Source organism: Cataglyphis hispanica, chromosome 16 (assembly GCF_021464435.1).
Source record: "Cataglyphis hispanica isolate Lineage 1 chromosome 16, ULB_Chis1_1.0, whole genome shotgun sequence".
In the NCBI taxonomy this organism is placed as follows: Eukaryota; Metazoa; Arthropoda; class Insecta; order Hymenoptera; family Formicidae; genus Cataglyphis; species Cataglyphis hispanica.
This window is the reverse complement of record NC_065969.1, coordinates 2089808-2116194: the sequence shown is the minus strand read 5'-3', so window position 1 is coordinate 2116194 and position 26387 is coordinate 2089808. Positions and strand designations below refer to the sequence as shown.

The window sequence follows — 26387 nt, the reverse complement described above, 5'->3', positions numbered from 1 at the left end:
GGCTCTCGTGCTCAACATAAAAGTGTCCCTACGTCCTGGTGGACGCTCGTGGTCGGACCACGAGAAGTCGATGTAGGAATGACATGAACGGTTATCTCAGCGGCCACGCGATATTGTCATCAGGGGTGAGAGGGCGTAAGGGTAGTTACCGTGAGAGAGAAAAAGAGAAGACGAGAGGGTCGGTGGCGAAAGGGGTGGACTAACAGAAGGAGGTAGAGAGAGAGAGAGAGAGTGAGGAAGGAAGGAGAGAGGGCACGATAAGATCATCTTACCACCCTCTGGCATAAGTCGACAGTGGCCTTTCCCTGCCCTGACCGACTCCCTCCGTGACTCGACGGAGACCATTTCGACGATAGCGCACACCACCTCGCTCGCGGTTGTGTTATCTCGCACGCGAATTAGCTCTACAGATTTCCTCCTTTTTTTTCCTTTCATTCTCTCCCTCTCTCTCTCTCTCTCTCTCTCTCTCTCTCTTTCTTCGCCTTCGGCGAAGCCAACCTCAGTCAACCCCCTCGCTGCCACTTCTAGTTCCGACGACGTTGCGACATCGGGTCGCGCAGGGAGGAAAAGTTCTCGCGCGCGCTTCATGCAACCACAATCCATCCCCGCGTACACCATCAACATGACGAGGGGGAGAGAGGGGTCTCACTCGGACTTCCTCCATCCTCGTCCGGCACGTCTATCGCATTAGCGAACTGCCACGTTGTCGGCTGCACCGCGTTGTGCACCTGCATTGCATGGCTTGTGATTTACGCGCCGCCTCGGGAGGATCGCGCATGTGATGCCGTTTATTGGAAAGTGGCGGATCACGGGGGCTTTTCTTTCAACCGCCCTTTCAGACCCGTTAGGCTTTTGCTAAATCACGTAACTCGCGATTAAGGCGAGAATGAACATCGGCTTGAAAAAGGGTCGCGTTCATTTTAATATTCCATTTTCAGTCCTATCAGTATTCTCTTATATCATCAAACGCTTTTTATTATTTTATTAAATTTTCTGTTGATACTTGTAATGCAATGATTAGATTGGATATTTTAATCAATTATATATAATATAGCGGAAAAGATTATTGTGCAGAGTAAGTTATACAGGGTATTTTAGGTCAGGTCAATGAAACTTCAGGCTCTTATAGGAAATTGAATTTGTAAAAAAAAAAGTTTCTATAAACATAGCTTCGTTAAAAAGTTATGGCTAATAAACTCTCCGTAAATAATTAGTTATGATAAAAATTTAATAACAATGTTTTTATGTTTGCACTACGAATGTAGTCTTAGTGTTTACACTAAGACCATCGAAAGATGGTTTCTTTCAAGCTTCTTTTATTGTTTTTTTTTTTTTAATTTATTTTCTTTTGAATTCGTTACCAGAATTAAATAAAATTTATGTAATTTAATTTGTTATTTAATTATCCATCAGATTTGTTTCGATGTTATTTTTTGTAACTGATTGAAGGATCTTGAAGTTATTTTTAAAAACCATCAAAAAAACATAATTTTTCGAAGTTTATTAGCTATAACTTTTTAACGAAGTATTTCCGGAGCTATGTTTATAAAAACTTTTTTGTTCCAAATTCAATTTCTTATAAGACCTTAAAGTTTCATTGATCTGAGCTGACACACCCTGTATTTTGATTCCCGAAAAATGTTCATTCAGGTTAGAAGAAATTCGTTATCAAATATTGCAATCACAAGGTTTTACTTTGTTGATAATACATTTTTATCAACATCTATTCTCGAATTATAATGATGTGTCTAGGAAAATGATATTCATGTTGCGATGTTGTCGCGATGGAATCTCGAGTTTCAGTCGCTTTGGAAAAAAAAAAAAGTCGTTGGCGCAGGGTCATATGTAGATTGTGTTTAGACAGATCTGAAAGATTTATCGATAGCGACACGATTTTACGATCAGTCCGGCAGCGATATAACAATTGTTTAGGTATCGTGACGTCAGAGAGGTATCGCTTTTACACTTCTGGAAACATAAATACGAAGACGAAGAAAAGAACGTTCAATTCTCTCCTGCAATTAATTTGGAAAGATATAAAAAATGATTTTATAATCGAAAAATACGTAATATAATTATAACTGTTTTTTTTTTATGATGCATTACAAACGAGAAATAATATTTTTAATATATGCTGTGTTCAAATAGTTTCTTCCAACATTTTTCCCAAGGGACGCTTCAGTAGCCTATGAAAGATACGCCGGATTCCAAGAGCACTTTTCATCTACATAATTCGAAATGTGCTTATACTATCTCGAGTACATAACTTCATTAGCTTCCGAAATCTCATGCGAGTTAAGAAGTGGATGCTGAGAAGCTACACGCGAGGTCAAAGACTTCTTTTTTCATCATTTTTTAAATTCATTAATTATTTTCCTCTCTCAAAAAAGGAACTTTAATAGATAATTTTTTTTTAATACATTTAATATTAATTTAGAAATTATCGAGTAACGATCTGGAGCCTTATCTTTTAATAACGCGAGATATATTTTCTCCTCTTCGCGTTGCTAATAATGGAGCGACAGACTTGAGCCCGAATATTTTGTCTCCGATATCCTGATGGTTCGGGCGACTTCACGCATCACGTAATATTTAAAATGGTTTAGAGTGACAAAGGAACACAAACACATAGCCGCGGAGAGAAATGTGTTGCCGTTTCGAGGCACGTACACCACTGTTGCGTCTATTTTATCCTCGCGGTGCTCTCCGAGGGTAATGCTCTTCTAAGGCGTCAAAGATACTCGAACAGCGGTGAAGTTCGATTTCGAGTGTCCTGAGTCACGAATATTTAGCGATTTTATAAAATATTAATTATACGCGTGAGAAGATAAATTTTTTGTATCAAGAAAGATGAAACTGGGGGGAATAAAAAAAGAAGACAAATTGTAGGTTTCTAGTTTCCAAGGATTCGTAAAAAAATAGTGTAAAAAAAATTTTAGACATATTTTCACACATATTTTAATTGTCAAACAAACTGTTCTGAACTTTTAGAGAAAGGATGATTCTGATGATTAAGGCATCGTCGGAAATTTTTTTCGGATACTCGGATCTAAAAATTCAGTCAAAAACGTGTGTCTTCGAAAAAAAAACATGTCTCGGAAAAACGTGTCTCGAACGTGTCTTTTAGAATATTTGATAGTGCATTTATTATGTATTCTGTATTTTTTCCGTCGATTTTTAGTCTCCTTCGAGCATAACTGCTAGTTCTGTTCGTCGCGTTCGTTTCCGTCCCGATGACAATCGGCGGGAGAGACGCGTGTGAAATTACCTTTCCGGGAGTATATTACAATAATGTAGCAGTCACTCTGGATGACTCCATCCGAAACATTTCTGCGAAACGTTTCGTGCGCCCAACTATTATTGCGACCTGTCGTCGTGTCTCTGGATGACGACTGAACGAAAATCAATACACGCAGCAAATCGGAACAAGTTTGGAACAAAGTCCAGACGTTTCCCTCCCCCTCCCCCTCTCCCACCCGGGTTTCACGCACACGTGCAAATATCACTCGCGTTTGTTCGAAAGAGAATTTGCTTAATTCTTTTCTTTTTATTTGCATCATCGAAACACAAAGAATATTTTTGTCATGTCGCGATTTGTCTTATAATAAATTGTTATAGCTGTCAAAGAGAATGGAATGGAACGATTAAAATCAAGATTGTTATTTGCAAGAATAGAAGATACCTTTTTTAATTTATTTGAAAGAAACGACAAATATGAAAAAAGACAGATTTATATCGCTGTCTGCTTTTACATACGTAAAATTTATCATCGAGAATGATTATTAATTTTTTTCGATTTAGATTCTAGTTTATGGTTGCATCGCAGATGTGCATATTGTGGGAAGGGAAAAGAATCTTTATATAATGTACATGTACGCAATCGCAAGAGCGCGTATATACAAATACAGATAGACGAACACGGTTAGAAGTCGCGACGCGAGGCCGTAAAGATACACGTTTTATCGCCCGCTCGGCCACTAAATGCCGTTCAATTGTCTCGACTCATAAAACAAATGGCTCCTCGGAGTCATGGAGTCTCAAGCCCGTATCACACTACGCGTTGAAAATTAAAGATCGAGGATTGAAGATTGGAATTTGACTAATCAGGACCAAAGGAAACTAAAATCTCTTTGTCCTGATTGATTGAATTTTAATCATATTACTTTAATTTAAAAAATATAATAAACAGAAGAAGAGAGAGAAAGAGAGTCATATTTTAAATTAAATTAAAAATACAAATTAATTTTATTATATATATAAATTGAATTAAGATTTTATTTGATTTTAATTTATCCCTTCCATTACTTAATTCGGTTCACACGCTCGAAATCTGGTCGTTGTCGAAAGGAAAAAGAATGTGTGTCAGTGATCGTTTATTTTTCTCTGTCTCTTTTTCTCTCTCTCTCTCTCTCTTTAGACAAGAAAAAAAGTATCCCGTCGCTTATCGAGTAACTAATACAAGAAAAAAGGAGGGTTTCATTATCTTTTCGGGCGGATTCCGCCGGACGCGGTTCTCGAATGTCCTTTTCTAAGCACACTCCCTCTCTCTTTCCGTCTCTCTCTCTGTCTCCTATTCTCTTCTCAATAGCGGCCACCTTATCTTCACGGAGATTCGCGCGGTTTATTCGCGCTGAATTGAATCCGCTCTGGGAATCGTGATCGTCGGTCTCTCGCAGTTTCACGGACGTATACATGTATATGTGCGTGATGTGTACATGTGCATAAATGCACATGACAGCGCTTTACGTATTAGCGATGTTTTTTTTTTTTTTTAGAATTGATTCAAGTAATAAAATTATCAAGATATATACAGGAGCACTATGATCAGTATGACAATTGAATGTATTGAATTATCGATTTTTTATTTTCAAAAAAATTTATTAAATTTTACAAAAATAATCTTTCCTGAGAGAAAGAACGATTTTTGGAGGCTTTTACAAATTTTTCAATTAATAACGAGAGGCAATAAAATTCTCTTTCTCTTCGCGTACCTTCTTTATTTCTCGCGGAATAGACACGCGCTAAAACGCGTGCACGTACGTCGTAGACGCACGCCCACGCGTAGCCCCGAATATTTATGCGCTCCTTTACACGTGTACGTCCGTGGTGTATGTATATTTGTGTGCACGCTGCGCTTTCATGCCGTTCATTCTCCGCTTGGGAACGAGCGGTCTGACATGAGACAAAAACTCGCGGTTTGAAAAAGAATGAGCGAGAAAGAGAGGAAGAGGGAACGAGAGAAAGAAGGCGGAGATGATGGAAGAAAAAGTAGGAGAAGAGGAAGAGCAAAGGATCAGCTGGTGGCACGAATCGGGTTTAGGACTGTGTCAAATGACACCGGTCACAGGACACGAGACCGCCACGATGATGGTCCCGGGAATCCTTCCATCATCGGCATCCCATCTCTCTCTCTCTCTCTCTCTCTCTCTCTCTGTATCTTACGCCGAAGTCTCGGGATGCAACTCTTAGGAGGAGACTCGCGGAGGTCGCAGGTCACGCGAGGACCAAGCGAGTACCGTGAGCCGAGAGACCAGCGCCGAATTACACGCTTGTGTCCTGTGTATATATATATATATATATATATATATATATATGTGTGTGTGTCGATTTTATTTCGGCGAAATATTCTTCAGCGAGTACCACGTTCCGCTTGAGAGAGAATAGACTCTTGTCCTGGCGGGTGATAAAGTTTGTAGAGGAATCTCGTCAAGTGAGAAATTTCGACTTCAATGAAGCTTTGCTCGAGGAGATTAAGCAAAATTTTTTAATCATAAAAATCGCTTCATTAAATAATTATAGGATTATTGAATTCTATTCTTATCTTTTTATAATTTTATTGATTTTTTTTATCAGTGAAATTGATTTTTTTTTAATTGATAAAATTAATTCTTTTATCAATAAAATTATAAAAAGAATTATGAATCAATATAAAATTACTCAATAAAATAAAAATATAATCAATAAATAAAAATATAATTATTATAATAAAAATTATAAGTCAATAATTATAATGTTAAATTTTTATACATCAGATTTAATTTGTTTTTAATGCAAACTCTCACTCGTAAAATATTTCTTAAATTTAAAAAATAAAATTTAAAGTTAAACACTCAATCTGAGAAGGAACACAAAATTATTTAATAAAGAATTTGTTCGTGAACATTAAAATTGCATCGAAATTTCAGTCTTGATTTATATTTTTTTATTAGACACACACACACACACACACACACATCTCCAATTATCGTCTGTTTAAATCGACATCCGCGCGTATCGGAAAGAGCTTGAAGAAGAAAGTAAGACATATGTGAATCTCCCCGGGACACATGCAGATCCTTACGTAATCGTAAACCTCCGAGGATGTGGGCGGGATGTTCTTGCGTGACCATACGATCATGTTTTGAAGGATCGCTTCGTCGGGTCCCAGGTCTAATCGACCGCTACATTCGAACAGATGTTAACATCTTCTGGGTATGCAACTGTCCGACCGCTCCTCCCTCCCTCCTTCTCTTTCTCTCTCACTGATTTTATTCGTGCATCGTTAGCAGTTTCCGGAGAGCACGACGTAAGCGACGTGTATATATCTGCAAGCAAGGCTAATTAAATATTTATACAATTTTTTTTTTATCGTTAATATCCATAAATGACGAATTGACAGTAGATTAGTTAATTTATCGAACGAATTTGACGCTGCGTCAATTTACGCGGAGAGCGAGAGAATGACAATGACCGTTATTCGAATGTCATCCTCCGAATCAATCTTTCGTCGCGCGGCGCGTAATAGTTTCACATTATGTCACATGACACTTTATGTGTCAAACCGTGCACGTACGTGTGAATGGCGTCGAGCGGGCGGACATGTGTGAAATTAGCTTAATCTTCGAGCTCGGATGACAATGGTGATACAAACGCGGTGCGTGTACGACACGTATCGTCCCGTGTACAGGGTGACAAATCTCACCCAGTCGACACCCCTGTCCCGCTCCTCGCTGTCTCTCCCCGTGTAAATACATTAGAGGATGATCCTCCCATTGGCGTAGATACCTTCACGGACGCGCAAAAATGTCTTAATATAGTGACAAATTATTCCTGCCTAGTTCAGAATTTAAATATTTTTTTTATATAAATTTTTTTATATATTAATATATATTTTTTATATATTAATTTAATATTGTATTCGGAAAAAACTCGATTATTTATCCATACTTGTACGCGAATGATAACGATTTCAAAACATCAAAGTTGAGTCTACCAATAAAAGAAATTATACAAGGTGTCCCATGACTCGAGATTCGTACATTAAGGGCGTGTTATTGAAGTCATTTAGAGTTGAAATTATTTAATAAACATATGTAAATAATTCTTAACAGAATAATCATAGTTATTGTGAATATTGGAAACATTTTCTGCTATTGTTTATATTTTCTGTCAGTCTGGTATTGTTTACATTTCCCGTCAATCTGATTATTGTTTACATTTTCTGTGAGTTCGCTATTGTTTGTGAAAGAAATTGCTGTCTCTCTCGCACCGATTCCGCGATAATACATATTCCGCGATCGGTTAGTGCGACGCCATTGACAGGCAGATATCGGCGGTGCAGTAATTTAACAATGAGCCAGCTGGCGCGTGCTGCAGGGAAGGTTGCGACCCCTAATGTAGTTATATAGTGTACTTTCCAACACGGGCGTGCGCGCACACCGACGCACCCGATGCACGCGCACGCACACACATAGGCATACACAGTAGAATTTCACGCGGCACGGCCGACAATGAACGGGGATGCCTCAGCCCTTTTGTCACGGCGGTTCCCGCGTCAATGCACACCGAGTCTCTCGCTTCTATTTCCCTCCGTTTCTCTCAGTCACATCACAATCTACCCCTATTTATCGGCCTAATTCAGTCATCGGTGCCTTCCGAGGATTTTCGTGGATCGCGGATTCGTTCCTTCATTTACGCGTAAGTATCTCTTTAAAATGTTTTATGAAATTTTCTTCCCTTTCTTTAAGTAGTGTAAAAAATTTTCTAGAAAATATTTTATATAGATACGATGTAGAGGGGACAGTTGATCAAATCATATCGATCCTATAAATTCTATTATCATATTTATTTCATTTATTATAATTTAAACTTTATCTAATAGATTAATTATAATCTAGAACATATTATTATGATGTCTTTCATTAATACGTTTTATCATATGATTGTAACTTTTTTTTTTTACAATAATTAAAAATAAAAGAAATAAATAAAATAAGAAAAAATGATTAAATAAGAAAATTGTCTCTTAAATTAAAAATTTTTAATTATATTTAATTTATACTTGTTTTAGAATATTTTTATACTATTGTTGAGGTATCAATGAGAAAAAATAATTCTGTAACTTATGTTAAAAATGCATACTAGAGGATAATGTAAAATGTGTGTTATAAAAACAATGGGCAGGTAAATCATGTATAGAAATTTCAAAAAATGAGTCTGTGTACGTGTGATTTATGTAAAGTGATTAAATAGAATTTTACATCATAGTTAATATATAATATTTCTAAAATTCGGATTATTTGTTATATAATAATCTATAAAAATAATTTTATTTTTCAAACTTAATACAATATTTTTTTCAATACACAATATATGTAAACGTGATATTGGCGCAAGATTTATATTTCTTTCTGTTTTTATTCCTCGAGATTAATAAAAATATCGAAAAAAGAGAAAACATCCATCTTTCATATATTCAGAAATATATTACCTCTGGTATTTCAAATATGTAATCTTTTTAAAAAATATGACAACTCTTCTCTTATAGACTCGAAAAAGACAAGAAGCGCTGAAAAAGAAATATTAATGGACGAAGGATAAAATCGTGTCCAGATTGCCTCTCGATGCAAATCTTACCTCGATCTTACGCGATCTTGCGATATAATATTACTAGCTAGATATGAATAATTGACGCGTCAAACACACACACACATATACACAGATTCCGCGTCGGCCGCGTGTCTGGCAACCCCCCTGGCTTATTTCGTCGTCTCCCTCCGCGTCCCACGAGCGAGCAGAGCTGCTTCCTACACCCGCTCCGAGCGTTATGATTAAGTAATAAAACATTTAGAGATTCCCCATCTCCCCTCCCCCCCCTCCCCCTCCTTGTTCCTCTCTCCTCCCTTCGTCGGGCTGAAAAACATCCCCCGATTCCGGCTCCCGTGTTACGTCTCCATTCGATCGGTCGTCGTGTAACTTCAAGCGGACGCGTGTGTGCACGCGGTAAAGGGCGTGACGACAGATGCAACGGAATATATCTAACCCTCCTCCCCCTCTCAATGTCGGGGGGTTTGCCGGGCGTTTCTCTCTCTCTCTCTCTCTTTCTCTATTTTTTCCCCTCCTTTTCCTTTGCTTGCGATCGCAGATAAGGTTCGGGTCCAGATCGCGATCGTAATTTGTGATCGCCGCCATTGTCTCTCTCTCTCTCTCTCTCTCTCTCTCTCTTTTTAATAAACAATGTGAGCATTGTTTATTAGAAAGCTAACTTCCGGTGCGCGCGGCTTTCGAGATGCGAGATAGACTTATTTCTAGTGGTTGGTTGTTAAATAAACGGTCGGCCAGAAATAGCAGATTATCGAATACCGCCAATCTTATGATATCGCGGAAAAGTTTTCGATGCACGTATATAAGAGAGATTGAATTTTGATTGTGCATTACAAATAATTTTACGTATCGTTTTATCGCCCTCAATTCTCAAAAGGCGAAAGAAGGGCCACGCGTGATAAGGATCTTCGAATACATTCGTGTATACTTGTATTAGTATTATGCAAGGATTTAAAGCTTATTATAGAATTTAATTTCGAGTTAAAAACAATCTATCTATAGATAATTTTTTTTTTAATATCTTTATAATTAAAGTGTGCGAAACACAAGTATATTATAAATAAAATAAATAAAATAATATTTGTAAAATTAATGATTAATAAAATTATTAATTAATAAATTAATAATTAATGAAATTATATCAATAATTTTTAATTAGGATAAAATTGTTTAATTGTACATTTAATAGATGCGTCAGGTTATGTGTAGAGGATAGCGTTTTTTTTCTAATTTAATTTTTCTTTTTTTTGCACACGCAGACAGGTAAAAATCTCACAAACGTTCTCGAAAGAAATTGCCGGCTCGTTCTCCTCCAATCGTTATTCTATCATTTCGTCGTCGGACGAGCATTATTGGCCCCTACACGAGCGGCTATATCGTTGCGTGTGTCGAGACAATGGCACGAGTTACCGGATGCTCGTGCTTCCAGCCTTGATTTATTGGTCCCTAGAAGCTCGCGGATTGCCCGTAATGCCAGTTATTTCGTTCTAATCCGAAAGTTTACTCTCCTATCCAGCCCATCTAGGCCTCCGTCCCCGTGCCTCCTAATTTTCTCATCTCGGATTACGGATTTTTCCGCTTTCGAACTCTCCTCTCCTCTTGAAAAAAATAGCAGCTTTAATATATTCTCGATAAAGGATAATAAAATAGAATAGCGGATTTTTTTTTCTGAAAGAAAGCATGAATGAAAATTATTTCATCAATAAATAATACTGTTTTCTTCAATGAGTTTGACTCATGAATCACGATATGTTTGTAGCAGCGTCTATAACAAATCTATTCGCAAAAAAATGACCGTTATTTCTGCCATTGAATTTCCTCCTCTCCCTCCCCCTTCTCACCCCTAACGTATCGTGTTCTTCCTCTTTTCTTCGTTAGGAAGACTCTCATTCTTCCCGTTATTGATCACAGCAAAGACGCTCGTAGGCGGATCCTTGCTTCTAACGTTACGCACGTCTAAGTACGTCGAAGATCGAACACACAATAGCGTATGGTTACCAACATCTGACCTCGCGTACAATGTCGTCATTAGAATATGAATGCGGCTACGGCTCGCGTGTCGTAAGGGCACGCGACATATTTCCATACAGTCAATTCAATTCCGCGTTATCTCGACGTTTGTTCTCCGTTAAATCCTACAGCGCGCGCGTACAAAGTCTCGGAATTCTAATTTTAATATTTTGATCGAATAACGTCAGTTTATCGATAAGAATGAAAAAATTATTTAATTTTTAATAATTATATAATTATTTCAAAAAATATCTCAGAATATATTATATATTTTAGTAATCTTCTATTAATATTTTTCTATAGATGATTTTACATTCTTAATTAATTATATTTTGTAAATTAATTATTTTATTTTTTTATTAATCTTTTATTTAAGTTAATTATATTTATAAGAACAATTCAATAAATTAAGTAACAAGAGACATGCTTATTAAAATATAATTATAAATAATTATATAATTAATAAGGGTCATATATATATACTAAGCTATTCAATAAATAAAATATAATAATATTTTATTTATTGAATAGCTTAGTATATATATATGACCCTTATTAATTATATAATTATTTATAATTATATTTAATTATTAATAACTATATTATAATTATATAATTATTTGGCAAATAAAATATAAGACTTTCTTGATGCAGTTTCGGAGTAGATTACATGTTGCGGAATTTCTTACGAGATACGTCATACGCGGAGATTGTCACCACGCGGAGCCACTCACACGGGTGGGAAAAACAAATACACGCTGCGAAAGCTCTCTTTTTCGGTACACGGAAAAGAACGCAATCAAGGAAACGAGAGATAGTGGCGTGATCGGTGTGGCGCCGCGCCGTTACTTCCGGCGCGGACGATAGGCTGACGCATAATTTCCGGTCCGAGGCTCGGAAGATCCATCGATCAAACACTTTGGAACTCGAAGAGACTCGTCCGAATATTTTAGGGATACTCGTTTTACTGTGCAGCGCTCCGAATTTTACCTTCCTCTTCCTCTCTATAAATTAAAGAAAATTATATTATTATTTATTAATTAAATTTTCATAATTTACATTTTTTAATTATTTTAATTTAATAAAAATATTTATAAGTATTTAATATATATTAAAATTTGATATTATTATTAATTAGATATTTAATAATTTTAAAATACATATATTATTTATTATTTATATGTAATTAAGTTTTTAAAAAAGAATTTTAAATTTATATAGACACACACATATGTATATATATTAATTACATTAATTATATTTATATATATATAAATTTATATATGTGTACGTAATCCTTTTTTTATAAATTATTAGCTGCAAATCAAAAGAACACAATATATATATGTATAATATAAAGGGAGGAAAGGAGAGAAAGAGAGAGAGAACAATTATTACCTGTATAGGTATTTATTTTTGTGAACGCTTTCCAAGTAAATGCATTTCTGATTATAATTTCCGCCAGGTACAAACTGAAAATGTAATCAGTAGCATGCCCATATATATCGCCCATGCTCGAGTACAATTGTTGAAATGCATTTGTAAAAAGAGGAAGGGGAATTGAGCTCCGAGATTGTTTCCATAGCGTATTTTTTTTTTTCTATAACAGAGAGAGAGAACCCCGATGCCTTTCTCTCCTAAAATTCAATAGCGCCGATCGTTACGTAGCGCTTCTACAAACGAGTATTTTATACGAGGACTTTATTGACTTAGGGATATGATATACGAGGCGCAAGAGCTTCGGCAAAGAAGAGCGCGCGCTTCTCTTTCTCTTTCGCTTTCCTTTCTCCCCATTTACAAAATATTTCACTAACTTATCACAACTGTCAAAGTGGCACACCTCCTTTGCCGGTGCATCTCCTCTCCGACAAGACTCTGTTTCAGGCGGTAATTATTTAGAACCCCTTTGATGAACGTCCGTGGACTCAAGCTGGCCCCTACGTTCTCAGGTTGCTCCATAAAGCACTCGGACATTCATTGGCCCCCGGTCTATTTCTGCGTCGCCGAAAAACGCGAGCTCGCCCCCTCGACATTCGAAACTTCATTTCACGCCTGCTTGACGAATAGCCGCCTCTTTAGACTCACCTCTCGCATTTTTATTTACTCGTGCATTTTTTCTGTAAATTCCTACGCTCTGAGCTGTGCATGAAGCACGAATATCTTTAATTTCAATTTATACAGATAATTAAATATGCAGAAAGTAACTCTTGCAATGAAAGAGAAAACTATACAGACTTAATCTGTAAAATATTATTTTTTAAATCAATTTTTAATATTATTTTTTTAAATCAAATTATTTATTAATTGTCTAATAAAATTAAAAGATATTAGAATTAGGATAATTACATATTATTTATTTTGAATAAAAAATATCACTAAAAAGAGAGGAGAAAAAGAGAGGAAAGAAGAGGAGAGAAGAGAGAAGTATTTTTACATATTAAAATATTCTAAATATTAATACATATAATGTTAAAATTGCAACAAAATTTATTGAAAAAAAAATTTATAATATCGAGTGAAAAGAGATTATATGAGATTGTGAAAAATGGGAAAATTATTAAATCAAATGCTTCATGAAATTATCACGAAATATTAATCGCAATAAATTGATTTATTTGCATCATTAATTTGAGCTATCGTCATAAGGGTTATCTTAATATCGATCGCGTATGGAGAAATAGCGACGTTCAAATATCGTTGATAGCGAAATACGACAGATAGCGTAAAATCGGTAATGAATAATATCGAGATAAACAATCGTTGTCTCTATCCTCCCACAATACTGGCGCCCCGAATTTTTCCTATCTACAGGAAGAAGGAAGTCTTTATCAGAGCATGTCGATATATCTTGCGAGGAGAAAAGGAGGGAAAAAAGGGAAAGGAGAAAAAAAGGAGAGAAAAATAATACGGCAAAAATATGGGACAAAAATTTCATCCGTTTCGTTACGTAATCTTGTTTCACTTTTCTTTCATTACGTCTTGTTCCACTCTTTGTATAAATAAAATAATATTATAAATAATATGCAAAAATTAGAGTGTCAGATATATTATACAATTGCAATTATTAATATTATTATTTATTAATTATTAATATTATTATATTTATTATTATTTAGTCAAAATATATAAGTCAAGATAAAATAATTATATTATATAATGTGAAAGAATTATATGATTTAATTAATAAATTTTTTCTAATTTTAAATGAGCAGAAAAATATTAAGTCTTGTTAACCCTAAAAAGTATTATAAATAAACATAAATAATTATTGGAATCAAAATATTTTTATACGTTATATTTATATTATAATCTGTTATGCATTTAATAATTTTATTGATTGATAATAAATATATGATAAAAATGTGATAATTAAAATATTAATATAATAGATGGCAATTATTAATCTTATATCAATTTTTCAAATCGATTGTAAAATAAAAGCTCCTAAGAATTTACCTTACTAAGTGATGCGTATTCGCAATATATTTCTGGAAAAATTTTCGCTTATCGCGTTATTATTTTATTACGATATTAAACGGCTCTCTGGGAAATCCGTCGTCGCTATCAATATTTTCGGATAAGAATATCGTTGAAAATATTTTTAAGCCGACACATATATGCGTGTGCTTGGATACTATATTTACGTCGCGTTTGCTCGATTTAGCTTCCTGCGCACGTTCTCGCGTCAGACGTGCATCGAGCTGCTTGCGCTGAAACAAATTTTCCGTATATACACCTGCCTTCTCAACACATACGACGACGACGATGGAGATGTCCGAATGGGATTGCGGACATTTATTAACCCGTGCACCTGCTCTCGCCATTCTTGCCATCCTCGTCTTCGGCGCCCATTTTATCGCTCTCCTTCGAAATCCATTGTTACCGTATCGCGCTCCCCCTTTGCCCTCCCCGACTCACAGTTCACAATCCTTCCTCTTGTGGCCGAAGCCTCGCGATATCGTCGGGACAATGCGGGTCATTAGCTAAATAATCGCCGTCGCACAGACGGCGGAGCCGCAAGAATCCGGATGTCATCGCGGCTTGTGTCCTCTTCCTCTTTATCTTGTGCTGTGTAAACAAGGGCCCCCGACAAGAAAGTCTCTCCGCAGGCTTCTCGGAGCGGCTCGCCTTTATCTCGCCCGGTTGTTTAGTCTGCCGAAGCCAAACGTGACACGTTTAAGCGCATCACGGTAGGGGCGATCTCACGCTGAACAGGTGGTCCGGAGATAAAAGGCGCCTGTGACACGAGGCCTCTATCTGTGCGGGATATATTTCATTGCCGTCAATGACAGCGAGTGAGAAGGTTTAACTCTCTTGGAGATTTATATACGTGATAATATTTATGATATAATTTGATAAGATAATCGAGTGAAATAATAAATGAATTGTAGGAGAGAAAATTTATGAATATTAGTGTGCTTTTTTATTTATTTATGGTACTTTAAATATTTAATTATATCCTTTATATATCTTAATTATATATATATATATATATATATATATATATATATATATATCCAAAGAAATTTTAGTATAATAATATAAAAAATTAGATGTACATATTTTATAAATATATTATATTATAAAAAATTACTTTTATATATGTAGATATATATTTTTTGCGTTTAATTAAAGAATAAATTTTTACAATGATTTCAATGACATATTTTAAAAGAAAATTGATGTAATGTCAAAGCTGCGATTGGAATAAACAAGAATTAATTGAGATGAAAAGTCACTTGATACGCGGGCCATATCTAAGAATCTGATAATCTCGATATATTTGATCGATTCTGCCTGACGTAATCCGTTATTTTTGTAGCGTACAATCAAATGCAATTCCGATCGTACAACCTCGTCTCATCCGGTTTGGCTTTAACAGATAACAGGAGGCTTGTCTGATTATAATCGCGAAAAAAATTAGACTCGCTTCGCTATCATATCACGCTCATTAACTGCCATTATCATTAGCATTTCTCTCTGCGTGTCACGGCATGTTGCGCTTAGCAGCTACGCGATACAATTTATCTTTAGAACCTAGATTCTTCCGCGAGGAGGATTTTATAGAGCGACCGTCATTCTATAATATTCGAATTCGTAATATTTATTTTCCTAACGCAGCCTTTGTTTATATACACGAGGCAAATTAATCGCGCACCAAACGTTACATTGTTTATAAAATATGTATTATAGGCGTAAATTTTTTCTTGCTATAGAGTTATATGATGTTGCTATGCTTGAAAACTTTTACTTTTTCACTTCTATAGAGTTGGAAAATTTGTATCAAATTTAACATATATCGCAAATGGTCCACATAAAAATTTTTCTCTTAATTTTAACATAATTTGTTAAATGATGACACATTAATACTACGTTAATATTATGTTAATATTTCAACACAAAATAATAAATACAAATTTTATAGTAAAATAAATTTTTGAAATAAATTTCGTGTAAAATTAACATATTTTTAATGATAAAATTAACTTGGAAAAATATTATTGACGGTAGTCTCTCACTCCTATTGTAGAATAAAATCAATATTTTTTTTCTCTGTAAATTTTAACAGATAAATCATCTCACTAATAAAACATATCTATTGTGTAAAATTAGAAATATGTGCACGTGTATTATTTTTATATATTTTTTTTCAATTGTTTTAATAATTTAATATTTGAGTTCAATTAATACAACAGCAATATGTTTAATTGACACATAAATGTGTTAAATATTTAACCAGCATTTTTTTAACAAGAAAAAGTAATTTTTTCAATTGTGTATTAAATTAGATATTATGTTATCATTGTCAATATTTAGCAAAAATACAAGGAGACACTTTTCTGACGTCATTTTGAAATTGGACAGATTTTTGTTTCGTCTTAAAAAATGCGTATGTGCGTCTTTAATATGTATGTACCGTCATAATCGCGTTTTGAATGTACACAAGAGCGAAGCTTCTCGAGGATTAAATTCGATATGTATAATGGCCGTATTACAGATTATTTTTTAACACTTTGACGATGCATGTGTCGTGCAGCGTGTAATACTTTATCGGTTATACTTATATAAGTATATACAGAAGTTTTGGAGCTTCGTGAATCAGACCCCGGAGTGATAAAGAAGAGTAGTTAAATAAATAGATAAATACAGATATCGCGCGTGAAAGAGTATTGTTGGCAGATTTGATTACCATCGGAAACAGTTTCGATCGTTTCAGTAAACATTCGGACATCATGCTATCATTATACTAGTTTCTGAGTCAGATCTTTGCGGTATCAATAAATAAATGTAATCTTAACGCTAAATAAAGATTTACAAGTGCGGCGTTTCATTTCGGGTACTGCTCCGTATTTTCGTGAGTATTATAAATTATTGAAGCAATAAGAGAACATAAAATCAGGAGTAGAATTTAATTTGTAATCAAAAGTATCGATTTATGAGATTATATTAATTTTTAAAGTAGATGTATGTATCTATATCGTTCTATGTTGAAGAGCAAGAAAGTGTAATTGGCAGATCTTATGGTAAAATTATTTATCTTGAAGCTTCTTTCCCTGATATTTGTTCAACACATCCAAATATATTTTTTTTAATTTTTTTTATACTATATATATATATATATATATATATATATAATTTAATAAGTAAATAAATAAATAATATTTTGATTGAATGCTTTTTGTCGAATAGACTTTTCCTGAATTTTTATTGTAATTTGAATAAAGTCAATTTTTTTGACAACTTTAATCATAACTTTTGATAAAATTATAATTTCTTTAAACCGAACGATCAAGTCATTTGTTCATTTACGAGCAGATTATAAAATTGGTAATAATCTGACTGAAATAAATGATAATAATCTAGATTTCCAAGAAACACCGAAAAATGATAATTTTACAAAATAGTGTTTTAATTTTTAATATTTTTATTTGACGCTATTCTTATATATTCAACACTTTTTTCTAAGACACTTGACATAATTAAAAATCACTTTATGCATCTTAAAATATTCAGAAAAGCATCCAATTTGTTTTTGCTATCGCGTTTATTTATATTTCAATCTTTAAAAATTAAATAAATAATTTCCTGTCACACTTTATTAAAAAGTATTTTTTTTTTATAAACGTAAATATATAATGTCGTTTCTCACAGCATATACTTTGATAACAAGTTATACTTAAATAGGGGTGGTTCATAAAAACAGTTTTAAGATTCACTGTGATTTGCAAACTTACGTAACGACTGAAGTCGCATCGGTACTTCCTCTTGTGGTATCAGCCTGTAGCACCGCAGAATAATACCGGGGAGCGAAATCGGCGGGGAACACGGACCGTAATTCGTGTCGTTTCTTGTTCGGCGAACTTTATACGAAGTGCCCATTTGCCTTATCGACTCTCGGGCGCTTTCCCTCCTCGTCGCCCCCATTTCTCCGACTTTTTTTTTTCTCACTCCCCTTCTATTGACGCTACGCTACGTAGGAGTCGCGCGTCCTTGTCAGAGAGAACAACTATACTGGCACGCAATCTTGAGCAACGTATACATAATTTGCGCGCTCCTGTTTTTTTTTTTTTCCTTTTTCGACGAAGAAAAGAATCCCTCGGGCAGATAATTCCTTTGCAGAAAGCGATTCAATAAACACTGATTACGACGATTTAAGACACGTTGTTTATATTTTTATATGTCAATATTTTTACGTATATCAGATTTTTTTGATGAGGGTTGAAAAATTATAGAATTACAAAAGTAAAGTTTAATTTATATAAGAATGATTTTATATAAAATAATTTTGTTATGCACGCTTTCTTTCTCTCTTTCTTACACAAACTAAAATGTTAATAATAGTTATCCGAGTCATCTGGTGTCTCCAATGACTTCATTCGTCTCAATCTCGACAAGACAGTTCTCGATCCCAATGATAGGATCACATGTCCGTCATGATTGATAAGATACGCGAAAGGAAGGTCCGAATCAGGAAGTGGACGATTCAGATCTACTAACTAAGAGGGGCGCTTCTGCGTAATTAAATATGGGCCATGAAATTCGGCGAATGAAGAGATTAAGAGTTCCCGATGCTATTTGATTTCACGAAAAATAACTGCCACTTAAATTATCATGTTTATTTATAATTACAATGTAATTGGGCATCCTATAAATGGAATTGGAAAGAGATAGTGAAGAAATAAATATACACATATAACATATAAAGTGATTAAAAACACAAAAATTTTTGTTTGAAAATATTCATTTATGTAAAAATTATATCTATTTAAAATCACATTTATTTTTTACACTTTTTAAAATTATATTTATTTTAATATCAGATATTTTAATATTCCAATTGAAACAATCTATATTTCTTTTCTTGGAATAAAATAAAGAATTTTTTTTTTATTCATAATTAATATTTACAAAAATATTGCCTCTTTCAAAATTAAGTATAACATTTTTTTCCGAGATACCATACAGAAAAAAATTCAATATATATATATATATATATATATATATATATATATATATATATATATATAATCGATATTTAAATATATTTGGCATAGATCTATTTTTTCTCTTTCTCTCTTTCTATCTATCTTTTTAATAAAAATTCTGTAATTTAAAGTTGCTATGAAAATATTTATGGATGAAATTATAATTTACGATAAAAGGGATTAATCGAGGCGAATCAAATGAGGATCGAACGATGTGCACTCTTTGCATTTTTTTCGATGTCGAAAAGAAGGAGTGAATAAACGAGTTCCTTCTCACACGCGCGCGAAGCTGCCCTTAAGGATCCCCGAGATGCTTTAGGGATTGACGTGAGGAAGCGAGGGAGGGAAGGGGAGAAAAATGAGTGAAATCCATTAGAGGGGAGATATTCCTGTGGCTCTCTGTGACCTGTGCCGATCACACACGCATTCGTATACACGCACGCGCGCGGGTGCGTCGCGCGAAATTCACGCGTGTGTCGGTGAATTCGAAGAGCGACAAAGTAGAAATCCCCGGCTTCTCGTCGCGTGGGCTGGAACAGCCTTCGCGTCACGTGCATCGTTAATGCACTTTTCAGCTTATCTTGGCCGTAGACGCGCGACGTGTTAATTAGCGAAACGTTCGTCTCTGCAAGAATGTCTAATTGGCATAATGATGCAATTCTTGTCAGGTGCAGATTTTACTGCTGCATTCGAGCCTTTCTCATTTTCCAAAGAGGAATTATTATTATCGTTTTGCAGTATTGAATTTTTTTCTCTACGGTATCTCGGAAGAAGATGCCATACTTCATTTTGAAAGAGGCAATATTTTTGTAAATATTAATTATAAATAAAAAAAGATAAATAAAAAATATCATTATATTCCAATTTGGTTATAATTAAAAAAAGTTGAATATTTTTTATTATTTTAACGGTAATATCAAAAAAAAAAAATTTTTACAAGTGTGGATAAGATCGTAATTTTTAAATTTTACAATAAAGAGTACCATTAATCTGCTCAGCTGATCGCATTTAATGCAGATGAAACGAGTCGTTTCTTTAAACGTTTCTATATTTTGAATTGATCAAAGTAAGTTGAACAAAGATGCCTTATGCCTTATGTAATAATCAACATAATTACAATCATATTAAATTGTGTAACATTAAATTTTTATACATTTTAAGATTAAAATTTCCCTAAAGTAACTTGATGTCGATATTTGAATACCGCGATAAGATGCTAGAACTGTCATCTTTACCTGATAAAAATGCAGTATCTTACCTCATAGTAAATATTAAATGTAAAAATTAAAAAAAGATACAAAACCGGACATATATATTTATAACAAATAGATTAAATAATTCACTAAAAATAATAATTTAAATAAATCCATTCACATTTACATATGAGGACATAAGTATATTATGTAGTCAGAATTTTATATTTTACAATACTATCAGATAAGATTTTAAAGGTATATTTAAAGGTATATTTAAAGGTATATTTAAAGTATATTTTTTAACTTGATTAATTAAAAAGTATAACATAAAGAAACTACTGCGCGTTTGACGTTTTGTCACCTACACTAAATGCGATTAGCTGATTAGTGATCCTTTTCATCCAAAAATTATGGAAAAGCATCATGTTCACTCTACGTATTTACTTTCCTTGCATTTTAATAAAACTCTTTGAACGCTTTTTTTGTATCCCAAATGAAGGATCAGGGGAGATGAGGAGATTGAAAAATGATATTGTTTACGGATCACTTGTAAGTGGCGGCAGATGCCCCCGTTTCGCAACAATTCACAGCGATTACACACCCGCCCCCTCAAGGGGAGCAAACTTTATACATCCGATCGTAAACCTGCGACAAGGATCGCCGACATACGCACAGTCGTACTTACGGTCGCAATGCGACTATACGAATATAATTATTATTCATGTCGCGTGCTGCGTGCCAATCGTATCATTCTCTCGATAGCGATTCTCTTTCTCTCTCTCTCTCTCTCTCTCTCTCTCCTTCTCTATGTTTGGACATGTGGTACGTGTTGCCGATACGAGACAGAGGTGCTGTGGCCGATCGTAGAACTCGCTGGACCAGATCCCCGTTCTTGTAATCCTACCTTCCCTTCCTCCGTACCTCTATATTTATAACCACTCTCTATCTCTCTCTCTCTCTCTCTCTCTCTCTTCATCTTTTTTTTTCTTTCAAAGAATTGATCGTCGAGCCGTTTTGTCTCGGTAATGCGACGATTGTTGGCGCGAGCCTTGAAACAAAAACGCGGCCATACCATCTGTCGGATCGAGAGAGAGAGAGAGAGAAAGAGAGAGAGAGAGAGAGAGAGAAAGAGAAACGGACGCGCACGTGAGAGAGATGGGGAGAGGCTGCGGGAATGAAAGAAAAGAGCATCCGTAAATGTGCGCGACCGGGGGATTGTTTTCTAGTGGCTCGTCGTTTAACCCTCCCTCTTCCCTCCCCTCTCGTCGCTGCCGATTCCACCCTTCGGCGACGAGAGCCATCTCCCTCCCCTTCCTTTCGCAGGGTCGTCGATAATGCCGTTTAAACTCTCGATTTTTGATCCTTTGTTGCCTTCTACGTGTCCATCGAGAATTTTGTTTCTCGACAGCGGATTCTTTTTTTTTTCAATTGGCGATATTTTGACAAAACAGTAGCGTGAAAAGCGCGTATCCTTATTTAAAGACGGAGAGAGTCGTAAAAGTAATTTTAATTTACTTTGTTTTATTATTATATATGTAAACGTTTCATGATTAATTAAATTTCCTCTAAAATTTATTTCGTCTTATTATTGTATATTTAAAGATTTTATTACCTTTTTAAATTACCTTTATTTACAAAGCATTGGATTTTAATAGAAATCAGAGATCGAGGGAAAGAAAACGAGGCTTTGCGTCGGATCAGAATCCACGGTGACGTGAAATTTTCGATCCTCGATCGAACGAGCCGCCAATTTCGCGATACCCAAGTAATTTAGAATCGCAGGCACGACTTGATGAAGTTCGCGGCGAGCTGCGGTTTCAGATATAGCGGGACACCCAGTAGGTGGTCGATCCGCGCCTAACACGCACCCCGCATAACACGTAAATGCGGTGTAGTAGCAGGGTCGTGGATTCTAGCAATTACACGCCCTCAAGTGCCCTCAAAGACGGAGCCCCCATTAGGACTCTCGTCCTAATGGGGGCTGTGTTTTACCACGGCCTGGGCTCGATTTTCGAATTCGCGCCGAGTATTTAAGTTCCTGCGCGCCATTTTGATTCTAATGTTTGTCAATATTCTCCGACATTGCGACATTTTCGATCGATTTCGATTTTTATTATTATTATTAGCGATAATCATTATTTCCTATTTTTTTTATTATTATTATTTTTATTATTATTTCCTATTTTATTATTATTATTATTATTGCTATTTGCAAGACAGATAAAAGAATATATTTTTTAAAAATTTTCTATTTATTTCCAATTTTAACAAATCTCCGATAATTTTCAAAAAAAAATTATTTCTTGACAGAATTGAGGAAAAGAGAAGGGGGGATAAATTAAACATTTTTTTTACATACAAAGTAGAAAAGATTCTTTAGTTTTTTTTTATATCCGATCTTTAATTATTGACATTTAATTGTAAATTTATTTTTTCGCTGACTCTTTCGGTCACGATGTGACGAGAATTCGTTGCGGAAAAACATCCATTACGAGCACGACCGGTCATGTACGGCGATAGATTGCCGTAACGGCGATACAAGCGGCACAAGAAGCTGCCATCCAGGCTTCTTTATATCGTCTTGTCTTACCTTGTTGCTAGCGAGCAAAACCGGGAAACCCTCTCTGAGTGCTTCGCTATGTAAGCCATTTCGTCGAGCGGCGGGTATCGGACATCGTTATATCCAGGTACATGTTCACCTACACACACAAGTATATACACACACACACACATATATATATATATATATATATAATATTGTGCCATGGTCATGGCTGAAAACGATTAATCCTCCACGTCGAGATGTCATTGCCATCTTCGGTCCCTTAATCGGAAGTCTCCAAATATGTGTCGATGACATGACCTGACGTCACAGTACGCGAACCTGGTTCCTACATCAAATTGAATTGATCATCTACCTTATCTCCATCGTCTAAATATTATATATATTTTGTATTAAAAAGAGAAGCATTCCTTTTTATCAATCAGAAAGAGAGAGAAGGAAAAAGTGTCTGTATAAACACTCTTCTCGTGTTTAAAAAATATTTTTTTTTTTTTTTTTATTAATCAGAAAGAGAGAGAAGGGAAAAGTGTTGCGTGCATAAACATTCTCTTCGCTCTCGCGTTATCTCCGGCCGAATTTTTGCGCGAAGCGCGTTTTCGCCAAAACGTTCGTCAGCGCTCGATGTCCGCGCCGCAGAGGAACGGAAAGTACGGTGAGACGAATTTTCGCGCATTTCCCCCTTCAAATGTTTAACGATCGCTCTCGTCGTGGCTGCAAATTCATTTCGGGCATTACAAAACGACGAGGACGGAGTAAAATGTGTCAGTTGCGAGGCGCGCGAAAACAACGAAAATAAGTACGTTCCACGAGCATTGCTCGCGTCGCGGCGGCGGCTACGTCTGTTACGTCGAGATTGATTTTGCAAAGAATGAAAATGTTTTTCAAAGAAAAACGTCCAAATATATATATAGATTAATGCGGGAGAAGATGCCATGTCGGATAAAATGCCACTATTCTTTAATTCTCAAGTTTTTCGATAAATCAGCTGATCGCTGACAGATGACAAAACGTACGTAGTCGTTTCTTTAGGCTAAATTTTTGAATTAGATGAGTTAAAAAAATATGGCTTTTAAATCTTATCTGATAATATTGTAAAATATAAAATTCTTGCTACATAATACTTATGTTCTCAAATGTGAATGGATTTATTCAAATTATTATTCTTAGTGAATTATTATGTGATTCGTTATAAACATATATGCACATGTTTTATATCTTTTTTTAATTTTTACATTAAATGTTTACTATGGGAATACCGCATTTTTATCAGGGAAAGATGACAGCTCTAGCATCTTATTTCGGCATGCAAATATCGACATCAAGTTGCTTTTTGTAAAATTTAATCGCAAAATGTATAAAAAGTTAATGTTATGCAATTTAATATGATTGTAACTATGTTGATTATTACGTAAGACATCTTTGTTTAACTTACTTTGATTAATTCAAAAATACAGCATAAAGAAACGAGTACACACTGTCATTTCGACCAGACGCGATCAGCTGAGCAGATTAGTGGTACTCTTTATCGTAAAAATTACAATGACATCTTACCCATATTTGTAAGAATTTTTTTTATGTGAAACATTCATTTGAAATAATGTTTTACTGTTGAAATAATAAAAAAATTCGACTTTCTTAATTATAATCAAATTCGCATATAATGATAATATTTTCAATTTATTTTTTTTTTATTCATAATTAATAATTACAAAAATATTGCTTTTCAAAGTTAAGTGTGAAATCTTCCTCCGAGTTTCTCTCTCTCTCCATATATATATATATACGTGTGTATGTATATATATGTATGTATGTGTATGCGCGTGTGTTTTAGACTCGGAACGCAAATTGATATCACGCCATTGTCGATGGCACGATAATCAGTTTTTTATCGGCGCTGCCATTTAACGTCGATCTCGCGCGAGTGTCGCTCGTAACGTGACAGGAGTCGCGTCGGAATGACAGAGCTCTTGATCAAAGGACCAAGCTGGGGCCGTTTGATGTCTGATGCACGCGCTCCCGTTTCAAGCGCGGCGCGGCGCGGCGGCTGAATTCGAATTCGCGATCGAACTTGAATTTCGATAGGACACCGAGTCGAATCGCACCGCAGGCTTTAACGGATATTTCGAGATCCTTTGATATTTCAATATTTTTCCCTAGATCGACGGACGTGACGCCCGGCAGTAATGAAATTTTCGAAAAACGATTGCGCGATTGAAGTAACGCGCTCGAAACGTCATCGGGAAATAAATATCCGTTTGTTCATTTTCGAGAAATGTTGCGTATTTTCTCTCTCTCTCTCTCTTTCTTTCTCTCTGTTATTTTAACGCGCGTACGTTTTTTTTTTTTTTTCTTCAATTCATAAATAACTACAGTATATCAAATTTTTCGAAGAGGAGGGTCGCGGCAACGCTCTTCGCAAGTTTCGCGATTCGAGTTTGATGATCGTTCGTTCTCGAAATTGAATCTTGCCCCGCGTCCTCTCTCATCGCTCGGTTCCCTAATTTTTTTTATCCCCCGACACTCGGATCCTCATCGGTTATTTACGACACCTCGCGTTGCTCCTCGTGTCGCGACTATCGAAAGCGAATTAGAGCCAAGGGGAAGGGAAGACTCCGATTCCGCCACCCTCTTCTTCCTTCCTCGCACCTCCCTGACAATCTCGAGTGAAATATGGGATTCTCCGGCTTATTGGCTGCGCGCCGGGAAGAGGAATCTCGGGGAATGTCGCGACGCGATTTCTCACGCCTCTCGGAATTGATTCATCTCGCTTGCGACTTTCGGGAAGCGAAAACGACGGGTTAACCGCAAACAATGTCCTCGGAAATGACTCGAGAGCGTGAGCCCTCGAGCGGAGAAGATGAGAGGAAACATGCATTCCTTTTGGAAACCGTCGAGGTTTTCTTTCACGGCTCTTCACAAACATTTTTTGCACGCATTTCTTTATTTTTGGGAGAAAAGGGTGCTTCGACTTTTCAATTCCGAGTGTTTTTTTTTTTTTTTCTTTCGAACGTGGCACGATTCTACTCTCGCTCGCAGGTAGTCGACTGCTGCTCGATTAGTCTTCAACTTGTTACTTGTGACACTTCGCGTATAAATCTTACATAACGATTTCCGACAGTGTTTATAATCCTTAAAATTTTATATACTCACTTTTATCATATATTTAAATTTATTTATTTATTTATTTATTTATTTACTTATTTATTTATTTATTTATTTATTTATTTATTTTTGCAGAATAATTTATGTACGTCCTTATTAATAAATAGA

The 26387-nt window shown here is 35.3% G+C and overlaps 1 protein-coding gene across 3 annotated transcripts in view; it reads left to right on the top strand.

Moving 5' to 3' along the window:
* LOC126855563 (histone-lysine N-methyltransferase MECOM-like) overlaps nucleotides 1-26387 on the top strand; it is an 88413-nt gene that overhangs the window by 12858 nt on the left and 49168 nt on the right. Inside the window, exon 1 of one of the 3 annotated variants that reach the window (XM_050603348.1) lies at nucleotides 17165-17227. The exons of the other annotated variants lie outside the window; for them this stretch is intronic. The gene's annotated coding sequence lies outside the window, so the exon portion shown is untranslated. Of the gene's footprint in view, nucleotides 1-17164; nucleotides 17228-26387 lie in introns of those variants that run through there. 3 annotated transcript variants of the gene reach the window in all.